Source organism: Pan paniscus, chromosome 4 (assembly GCF_029289425.2).
Source record: "Pan paniscus chromosome 4, NHGRI_mPanPan1-v2.0_pri, whole genome shotgun sequence".
Taxonomy (NCBI): domain Eukaryota; kingdom Metazoa; phylum Chordata; class Mammalia; order Primates; family Hominidae; genus Pan; species Pan paniscus.
Window position 1 is genome coordinate 18853327 of NC_073253.2, and position 10140 is coordinate 18863466.

General features: G+C 42.0%; 1 long non-coding RNA gene across 1 annotated transcript in view; it reads left to right on the top strand.

Moving 5' to 3' along the window:
* The window catches only part of LOC134730421 (uncharacterized), a 439770-nt gene extending 430550 nt beyond the window's left edge, over positions 1 to 9220 (top strand). The window contains exon 3 of the long non-coding RNA XR_010112180.1: positions 8938 to 9220. This is a non-coding gene — a long non-coding RNA (uncharacterized LOC134730421). The remainder of the gene's footprint in view (positions 1 to 8937) is intronic.
* The last annotated feature ends 920 nt before the right edge of the window (positions 9221 to 10140 follow it).

Genomic DNA, 10140 nt, shown 5'->3' on the forward strand with positions numbered 1-10140 from the left:
TTCACAGGTAACATGTGGACTCATTGAGTGCTAAGACAACCTCACAAGAATGTGACCACTTGCCTCACTACCTACCCCTGCCACTCCCACCCCCATTTTCCTTTTCTCCTTCTCCTGCTGCTCTTTGCCCTTTAAACATTGAAATCCTCAAAACCCTCTTTGGAAAAAGCACAGGCCACAGATCCTACTATAACGTGTGTCTCTTTTTCCTGGGTGTGTCCTCAACCTTGGCAAAATCAACCTCTAAGTTGATTGAGATCTGTCTCAGACACTTTGGCTTACAAGGGTTAAGGCACAGAGCAACCTGGGGTCCAGTGTTGCCTCCCAAGAGCCTTTCTGAGAATGCTTCACTAATTTTTAATGGCAATAGGGCAGCAAGTTATGTGACTGAATGGGTTCAGAACATGTTACCCCCAAATATGCCACTTTGGCATATTGACTATTTTGAAGTAAAGGAAATTGAGAACAAACCAGTGAAGGAAAAGCTCTTTATTTCCCCATCAACTACCTAAAAGAAAGTATAAGTTTCCCCTTTTGTAAAGGAGATTTATATTTATAAAGAAAACTTTTATTAGTAAAGGTACTGTACCAAGAAAAGAACTACTTAGAGAAAAGTTTATCACCTGAGAGACTTTTATCTACATTACAAGGCATCCTTTATTCACCATACCTTTCCTACCTCTACCTTCCCATAATTTATCTGCACCTTCCTCCCTGCTCTCCAAATCCCCAAACCCCTATTCCTTCCTGTAGCTCAGAATGCTATATAAGTCTCAGTCATCTGGCTGCTTCCTGGAGTCTCATGTATTTGTGAGACTGCCATGGATACATACAAAATTAAAATTATTTTTCTCCTGTTACTTTGTCTTATGTTAATTTAATTCTTAGAACAGCCACAGAACCTAGAAGGGTAGAAGAAAAAATCTCTTGAGAACACTGCAGTTGTGAAACCTGTTATTTGAAACCCAGTTATGAGGTACTAGTGCAGGCATCACCAACCGATGGCATGTGTGCCAATTACCAGACAGAACAGTTTTCATTGTCAGGGGGATCAATTGCCACCCCACTCTCACTTACACCCACACTCTGGACCAAAGTTCCCTCTGGAAGGAACTATCACTAGACAATAAAAACAGCAGCTGATGAATGTCTTCAGCCTCATGTTGACAATTAGGTTTATCCACCTTTGGAAGACAACCTCAGCACGCCAATTTTCAAAGATTTCCAACCTTTGCAGCACAGCACAGCAAAGCTAACTCACATTTACAGTTTTTTTGTTGTTGTTTGGTTTCCTATGATGCTTATATTTTTCTTTAACTAAACTAAATGGTAAGTAGGATAATCATTAATACTTGATTATCCAGAAACACCGGATTACAATTCGTTGGCAAAAGTAAAGACCTCTAAAAGTATTTAACATATAGATAATATTTAAGTAGAGAGAGAAAGAAAATAATCAAGCCTCATTCGAAACAGCCTTTTGGAAAATGCTTCATGAATTTTTAACTGCAAGAGGGCAGGAACTGGTTTTTATGACTCAGCTGAAGGATGGTTCCTCATAACCCACTGTTTTCATTTAAAATGTACAAAAAGAACATTACCTACTAAATCATCAATATCACTGGCTGTAACACCTTGGGTTTCCCTTGGAGACTTGGTTCTGGCATATAAATCTGTTAGAAGCCTCAGATACAGGGAAAGAACCATCATGAGAGCCAATAGAGAGCAATCCCTCCATCTGCACCCCAACTTTGCCAAAGAGAGAGCTTTGCCCCAGATCTGGTTTCTAAGTACTGTATGTAATTCAGCTCAAACAAAAAAATCCTGGCTCACGTATTGCAGCAGCCATTATGATCTGACAAAGCATCAGTGAAATGACCAGCTCTCTAAGCAATGTAACACACCTGTGATCCATGTCACAGAATAGACCTGCCCTCAAGGAGTTTACAGCCTAAAACGTGACTGTGTGGCATTACATCCATGTAGAAAAACAGAACACATGAAGAGCCAAGGAAGCAAGATGAGGAGTGAAGACAAATCACTCTTCAGTAATCAATATCATTCCCACTTCCGTCTTGGAGCCTCAGAGACAACAGAGCTAGGCAAGAACATTTCACAAGGTTAATACCCAGGAGGCCTGAGCTCTACTTGAGCTCTACCCTTTATAGCAAGAATCAATATTAACCAACATGTGGGCTTAAAACATTGTGTTTGAAAAGTAAGATTCTCCCTAAGCTTCTGTCTGCCTGTGGTGGTGGGAAATACATCTTTGGTCTCATTTTTGGGGGCCACCTCTACTTCCCTAGTATTAAATTGCAGTCTCAACTGACTGGTAGATCCAGAATATAGGGGCAGGGTGCTCTAGTTTTGGGTTCCCCTTGCTCATGCTCTCTGAGAAATAGGCAGCTTGGGCATAGGAACCATTTCCAAGGTTGGGAGATGCTTCAAGGCCAATATCCCACTTCCCGGGCCATAACACATGGCCGTCCCCATATGGGATATGTGGGTGTCCCAGAGTGCCAAGCATGAGTATGGTGGCCCTGGTCTCCACTCCCTGCTGGAATGCTGAGTCCCTGACCCCTTCAGCCTCCAGGAAGTATTAAAGCCCCTCTACTTCTCAAATGGACCCAAGTTTGCTTTATTCAGACTTTGAAGTTTCCTTCCACTTTCAGATACTTCACTGTCATTGTCTTCGTGAGCTTATGCCTTGAAAACAAATCAGAAACCAGTTTTATCTGCCAGATACCTGGCAACTTCTGCTTTTGGCCTCAAAACTCAAGAGTCAATTAGGCATGGGAACACACGGCTTAGTGGCCTTTTCAGTATGAGGAAGGGAACTGTATGAACAGTATGAGAATGAAATGTGAATCACATTCTCAGTACGTCGTCCTGTCACACATTTGTCTGTGTGACCCAAGAAATTCAATGATCTATCCCTGCTCCCTGTACTAGTTTTAAATCCATAGAAAGGCAGGACAAAAGAAACCTATATCTTCTTGCAGAGATTCCCAGCTATCCTCACATGTATACTCTTGTTTTCTTCCTTGTAGAACTGCTGATTTAGCTGGAGACCGGGATACTGGTAATAGACACTACTTTCCCAGCTTCTTTTGCAGCTAATTGTGGCATTCATTGCAGCCAAGTTTTGCCCAATGGGAGGTTAACTGGAAATGTATGTAAATTCTATGTATGTTAAGTGTCCTCGAGAAGGGACACATCTTTCTTTGTCCTTCCTTTTTCCTGGTGGCTGGAATGCAGTTACAGTGCCCACAGCTCCAACAGCAACCCAGGGCCATGCAGTGGACATTGCATGTTGAATGTGGAAGAGCAGAAGGACTGATATAGTCCTGGCTGTGACCAACTCACAGAGCTTCACAATCAGCCCTGCACTGCCTGCCTGCAGACTTCTTCCACCTTAGCTATTATCTTTAAGATAAACATTGTTATGAGCGATCCCAGCTGATATTTCTCAAGTGGCTGAGGAGCTTCCCGGCATGGAAGGCATCCTAAGCAAAGAGAGAGTCGGGCACACAAGCTTAGTGTGGTCACTGGGGCAAGTGGGGTGAGTCTGAGGATACTGAACATGTAGCACTTAGCTTATTTCCAAAACTTGACTTTCTTGGTTTCAAATAACAATATGAGAAGAGTCTGAAAGTTAAAATGAAACTCATGTTTCTTAAGATATTTGGTGAGATTGGGAACACCTTCCACACAGCTTGGGGTCCTGCATGGCATCCCTATGGGGAGCAAGAGGAGAGAGTGTTGGTGGTGGCAGTGGCTCTAGGACCAGTCAGCAGCAGTGCCATGTGTGGGCACACCAGGCAGCACCTCCTCCTGGCACCAGTAACTCTCACAGGTGAGGAAAGCTTTCAAGGCAGCAGGAGGCTGAGCCAATGGATGGAGGTTTTCCAGTAGCACTGGGAGCACTAGAGGTGGCATAGCTGCCCTTTGACCAACAACCTGGGCAGCAAAAGTCATTCCTCTTCAGCAGCAGGCAACTGCAGAGGTGAGGAGGGGCCAGGAGAAATGGTGGATGCTGAATGAATGCTGAAATAACTTATTATTTTGAAATATGTTCAGTATCCTCAGACTCACCCCACTCGCCCCAGTGACCACACTAAGCTTGGGTGCCCGACTCTCCCTTTGCTTAGGATGACTTCCATGTCGGGAGGCTCCTCAGCCACTTGAGAAATATCCGCTGGGATCACTCATAACTATGTTTATTTTAAAGATAAGAGCTAATTTCTCTCGGGTGGAAGAAGTCTGCAGGCAGGCAGGCAGTGCAGGGCTGATTGCAAAGCTCTGTGGGGACCCTCCAGAAATACCTGCGAATGGAATGGAAAGTTTTGCAAAAAGTTTGAGGTCCTATGATGGTTAGTGGGGGTCAGCACTAGAGAAAGTTTATTATCATTAACATGACCCCTTTTCACCCTGAGGTTCAGGAGGCCCAGGAAAAGCATAGGCTACATTTTCTTAAAGTCTCTTTACAAATGACTATTGTTTTTTAAACTGTGCAACATTCATTTTACCAATATACGGACTTCACATAGGCTACAGCGTCCTAAAACTGTTGTAAATTGGTTAATAGAGATTTGCCTAGAAGAAACAAACAATGTCTTATGTATAGACTGTGTAGGAGGTAATAAGTAGGTGATGGTTCTGACATGGGATTCTACTAGAAGTGGGAAAAAAACACTCCAAGGACACATAATTTTCTACATTGTAAAAGTAACAAACATGGAGAGTGGGTGGCTAGCCAAGAAAGCAAATGTGTTCATTTAGAAGAGGCACTTGATAATAAAAGTACCCAATCCGATTTGAGAATTTTGAGAATTAAGGCCTTGAATCCTCCCTTCTGAAGAAACATTAAATAAACAGAGGTTTGACCTTTCTCTAGTCTTTTTTTTTTTTTTTTTTTTTTTTGAGACAGAGTCTTGCTCTGTCGCCCAGGCTGGAGTGCAGTAGCACGAGCTCGGCTCACTGCAAGCTCTGCCTCCAGGGTTCATACCCTTCTCCTGCCTGAGCCTCCCAAGTAGCTGGGACTACAGGTGCCCGCCACCACGCCTGGCTAATTTTTTTGTATTTTTAGTAGAGACAGGGTTTCACCATGTTAGCCAGGATGGTCTCGATCTGACCTCATGATCCGCCTGCCTCGGCCTCCCAAAGTGCTGGGATTACAGTCGTGAGCCACTGCACCCGGCCTAGTCATTTTATATAGCACAGTGAAGAGCTGCACAAATCCATTCATTCATAAGTTCATTACATCAAACATTACTTGGTCATCTGCTATATTCTAGGAATTATGTGCCATATGAAAGCAGAGAAAATTCAAAGATGAGTAAAATATAATTCTTATCCTTGAAGAACTCAAGGTCTATTGAGTGAGGAGAGAGAAAGAGTGAGAGACAAATAAATAAATCATTGCAATATCATGTGATAAATGAATCTAAGTGACTATGTGGGAACAAGAGTCACAAGTCTTATGGGGAACATGTGACATGTGGGGATATGTGATCTTTGAGTTTGGTCATGAACAAAATAGAAGACTTTATTAAAGACACACAAGTCAGGTAGGGCATTGCATACTAGGCCTTGAGAAACTATGGAGAACATTACTTTGGGAATGTGAGAAAGAGTTTGGTGTGCCTGGAGCAATGGGAGAAGGACTGGGGTCCTGGTAAGGTGAGGCCAGAAGGACAGATGGGGCCAGCCTGCAGAGTACTGTGTGCCATGCTGAGGAATTGGACTCATGCTTTTACTAGTGGTGACTCTTTGAAGGGTTTTAAGCAGCAGAGTGAGATGATCAAATTGGCTTAGTTTGACAGGTGTTCAATCAACACTTACTGAGTTCCTATTTGGTGTTGAGCAGTGTTCTAGGGATCAAAAGAAGAGCACACCTCAGGGAACTCACAGTCCATGGAAGAGGCAAACATAACATGCTGGGGTAGTGGTCTATACAAGATGTGTTGGGCTTAGCGCAGCCTGAATCTTCTGAATCTTCCAAAGATTCAGAAGAGGTTCCAAGAGGCCCTAAACTGAGTCTTGAAGGACTCAAGTAACTAATTGGTGTTTTCTACTACAATGGGATTTCATGGAATTTTAATAGAGCTCCTGGCACCTAGTAAACATTATAGAGGTAGCTATTAAATTAAATATACTTTAAAAATAAGAATGAAGTCAACATGCTCCATTCAGGTTCTGGAATGGTGCCTGTACATAGTAGGTGGATTCTGTCATGCACAGTAGGTGGATTATGTTATAGCAATGAAATGATGACAAAGAACTACGAATTTCAATATTTAGAATGGCATAACCAGATAGTTAAACATTTATTCAGTAAAAGAGATTTGAGAGGGGGAAAAACCAGAATCTAACATGTCAACATGTTTTCCTTCTTGGTTATGCAGGGAGCACACACACATATACATAGACACACACAGGTACACAGACACACACACACAGACACACACACATACACACCTAGCCACAAACACACACAGACACACACACACTGACACAAACACACACACTGACACACAGACATACATACACTCAGAGTCAGGTCTGGTTGAGGTGAAGCATTCCTTTTGGACATTATGAGTTGAGGCCCCTGTGGGGCATCTGAGTGTATGTGTTCAGAACATTGTTGGAAATACAAATCTGAACTGAAGAAGGGAGCAGAGGACATTGTAGGAAGACAGCAGACAGAGCACATTCTCCATTCTCTCCCTCCCACCCTCGGACATAGCAGAAGCAAATAGAAAGTAAAATAAATCCAAATCAGTGTTGGGAAACAGAATGGGAGATGCTTAGGGACTAGAAATAATGAGAAACCTCTGAAAGATAAAAGATGCATTGTATTTAAGAAAATCACAGCTGGCCTAAAACTCAGGCAAAAAAGGGAATGGTTTTGAGGGAGTCTCAAGTACAAAACCTGGACGTATGAAGACTAGGAGGGGATCTTGGACATCAGGGTGCTTTGTTGAGGATATTATGGGAGTAGCCAAGGGGTTGGACAACTTTTTTCCAAAAAGGGATTTAAATACAAAAACATTCATATAACACAGTGAGACAGAATACAAATAAATAGTTTTTTTAAAAAGGGAAAGAGAAAATAAGGATTAGAAAGTAAGGCCAGGTGCAGTGGCTCATGCCTGTAATTCTAGCACTTTGGAAGGCCAAGGTGGGTGGGTCACCTGAGGTTGGGAGTTTGAGACCAGGCTGGCCAACATGGCGAAACCCCATCCCTTCTACAAATACAAAAATTAGCAAAGCATGATCACGAGCACCTGTAGTCCCAACTACTCGGGAGGCTGAGGCAGGAGAATCGCTTGAACCCGGGAGATGTAAGCTGCAGTGAGCTGAGATCATGCCACTGCACTCCAGCCTGGACAACAGAGTGAGACCCCATCTTGAAGAAAAAAAGTAAGACGAAGCTAGGTGTGGAGTATATTAAAAATCATGCCATGAAATTCTATGCATTTGCTAGATAGAGGTGGTCACATATTTTGCGACAAACTTTCAATTAAAAGGAAAATGGAAAGGAAAACAATTACACAACTGACAGCATCCAAAGACTTAAAGACAAAATTAGCTGCTTGCAATTTGATTTACACAAGCCGAGTCTGGAATTCTGTTCACCTTCAGAGCAGCCATTGGGTTAGATATGGTGGACAAAATGAACCACCAGCTGCAGCATATTTGCTTGGTGCCAGCCTCTATACCTGTTTTCTAATTTAATATTCATAATAACTTGGTCCTGTTTTGGTCCCAAACCAGTGGGCTTTACATTGTCTTTTATTTCTTTTCAGAGAAAGATGGTTCTATATATTTCACTCTCTGCCAAGTACTCATCTGTGCAAAATGAAGGTTGACCCTCTGTGTATCAATAATCTGTGAAGAAATCTTCCAGAAAATTTGAATCAAAGGACATTAACTAAAATTATTGATACTCACAGCCATTCTTTTTTGTGTGTGTGTGAGACAGTTTCGCTCTGTCACCCAGGCTGGAGGGCTGTGGCGCGATCTCGGCTCACTACATCCTCTGCCTCCCGGGTTTAAGCAATTCTCTGCCTCAGCCTCTGCCTCCCGGGTTTAAGCAATTCTCTGCCTCAGCCTCTGCCTCCCGGGTTTAAGCAATTCTCTGCCTCAGCCTCCTGCCTCCTGAGTAGCTGGGATTACAGGCACCCACCACCATGACTGGCTAATTTTTTAAAAATATTTTTAGTAGAAATGGGGTTTCACTATCTTGGCCAGGCTGATTTTGAACTCCTGACCTCATGATCCACCCGCCTCGGCCTCCTAAAGTGCTGGGATTACAGGCCCCTCACAGCGATTCTTTAAGACTACAATAAACTCTTTTGATGCCTGCTGTTGAGCAGGGTTCAATATCACTCCTTCTCATGAAAGGTTGGTTGGCCCCAAACAAAGCCTGCTACGGTAACCAGGAATCCCATGTCTAAACCTTTGCAATCATTATAACTGCTTGGCCATGGGATGCTGTCCACAGGTGTTCTGTGAGGATATACAGCTTATAGGGAAGACTCAGTGTTATTGCAAATGGGCCCCACCCTTGAGTCAATTCATCTGAAAGCTCAAATGTACATTTTAGGGTAAAATTTATTCAAAGCTGATCACAATTGTGTGTACACTGAAGTAGGAAGGTGTTGAAGCACGAGTCTCTCACTCTCCCAGATATCCCATAATCTAATTGATATGCTAATGCATTTCTTTTCTTTTTGGCTAGCTAGTGTGTTCTTTGTAAATATGAATCTCAGTGATATAATATCTGTAGAGGAGGAAGAGGGAAGGGTATGAGGTTCAAGTTGATGTTAATCTATAATTAAATACTAGCTAGAATGTGTATAGATGACTAGAATTACATATCGTCATCCTAGTGTTAGTCTTCACTACTATGTTTTTTTCTCCCAAATTTAGATGTAAAATACTTCAGAGACAAAGACTTCATCTTCTCATCAGAGTGTGATATTTAAGAATGTGGGCTCTGCCAACAGACTACCTGATTTGAATCCTGGCTTCACCATTTTTTAGCTGTGTGCCCCTGGGCAAGGTGATTAACTTCTCTATGTTTCAGTTTCTTTGTTGGTAGAATGGGAATAATATTTGCTTTACCTTATAAGTGTTGTTCAGCTTCTATGACATAATATTCACAAAGGGCTTAACACAGTCTCTGTAATGTGGTAAGCATTTTAATAAAGACATGCTGTCATTATTATTGTATCACAACGCTATAGAACTTGTTATTATAACAATGGTAGGTGCCAATGTGAATGAATGAGGGAAAGAGTGAATGGGAATCACCTCCAATCCTATAGTATTTTAGTAGCTGATGGAGCACACCCACCTGACCCTCTAAACTTGGTTCTCCCTGAAGGTGTTTTCCTGCTCATTGATGGAGCAATAATGAGCACAGACACATTTCACACTGTCAACTTGCTTTAGCATCCTCCAGCCTTCTGACACAACTCGTCTCCAGCTACAATGAGTGCCAGCTCCATTTATGTATCCTCCTTCCCAAATCTCCTCTATATCTGATTTCACATGGAAATAATCACAGTCAGAGTGTTTATGTAAGTCTCTATGGCAACAATCCATTCTCTGGTCTCCACGGTGACACTTGCAAACACTTATAACCTCTCAAATTCATTTTGTTTATTTGAAACGTCTCCTGATTTGATTTATCAGCCTAAGCCATGCATAACAACACAAATCTACTTCTTTCCAAGCATAAAAAGGAAAGAGATGGGAGAGAAAATGAAGTGAAATAATATTTAGGTCATGTCTAATATGGGAAACCAAAGCTAGCATTTGTATTTCATTGCTTAAATAAGAAAGGAACATGTAATTAGTACTTAAACATATATACGAATTGTCTTTTAACAGTAGAAAAACTAGATTCTTAGTTTAAAAAAACAAAGATGTGTAGAACAAACATTACTGAGTTAGTAATCAGAAGATCTGAAATCTAGATCTACTTTTAAGAAATCCAACCATTCCAAGACTGAAGATTTTCTTGGCTTATGAGACTGTAACTGCTAAAACCAGGAGAGAGCTGGGGAAATCGAGATGATTGCTCACCCTAGTGTGCACACTGGAAACAGTCGGCGGATACCTCCATCC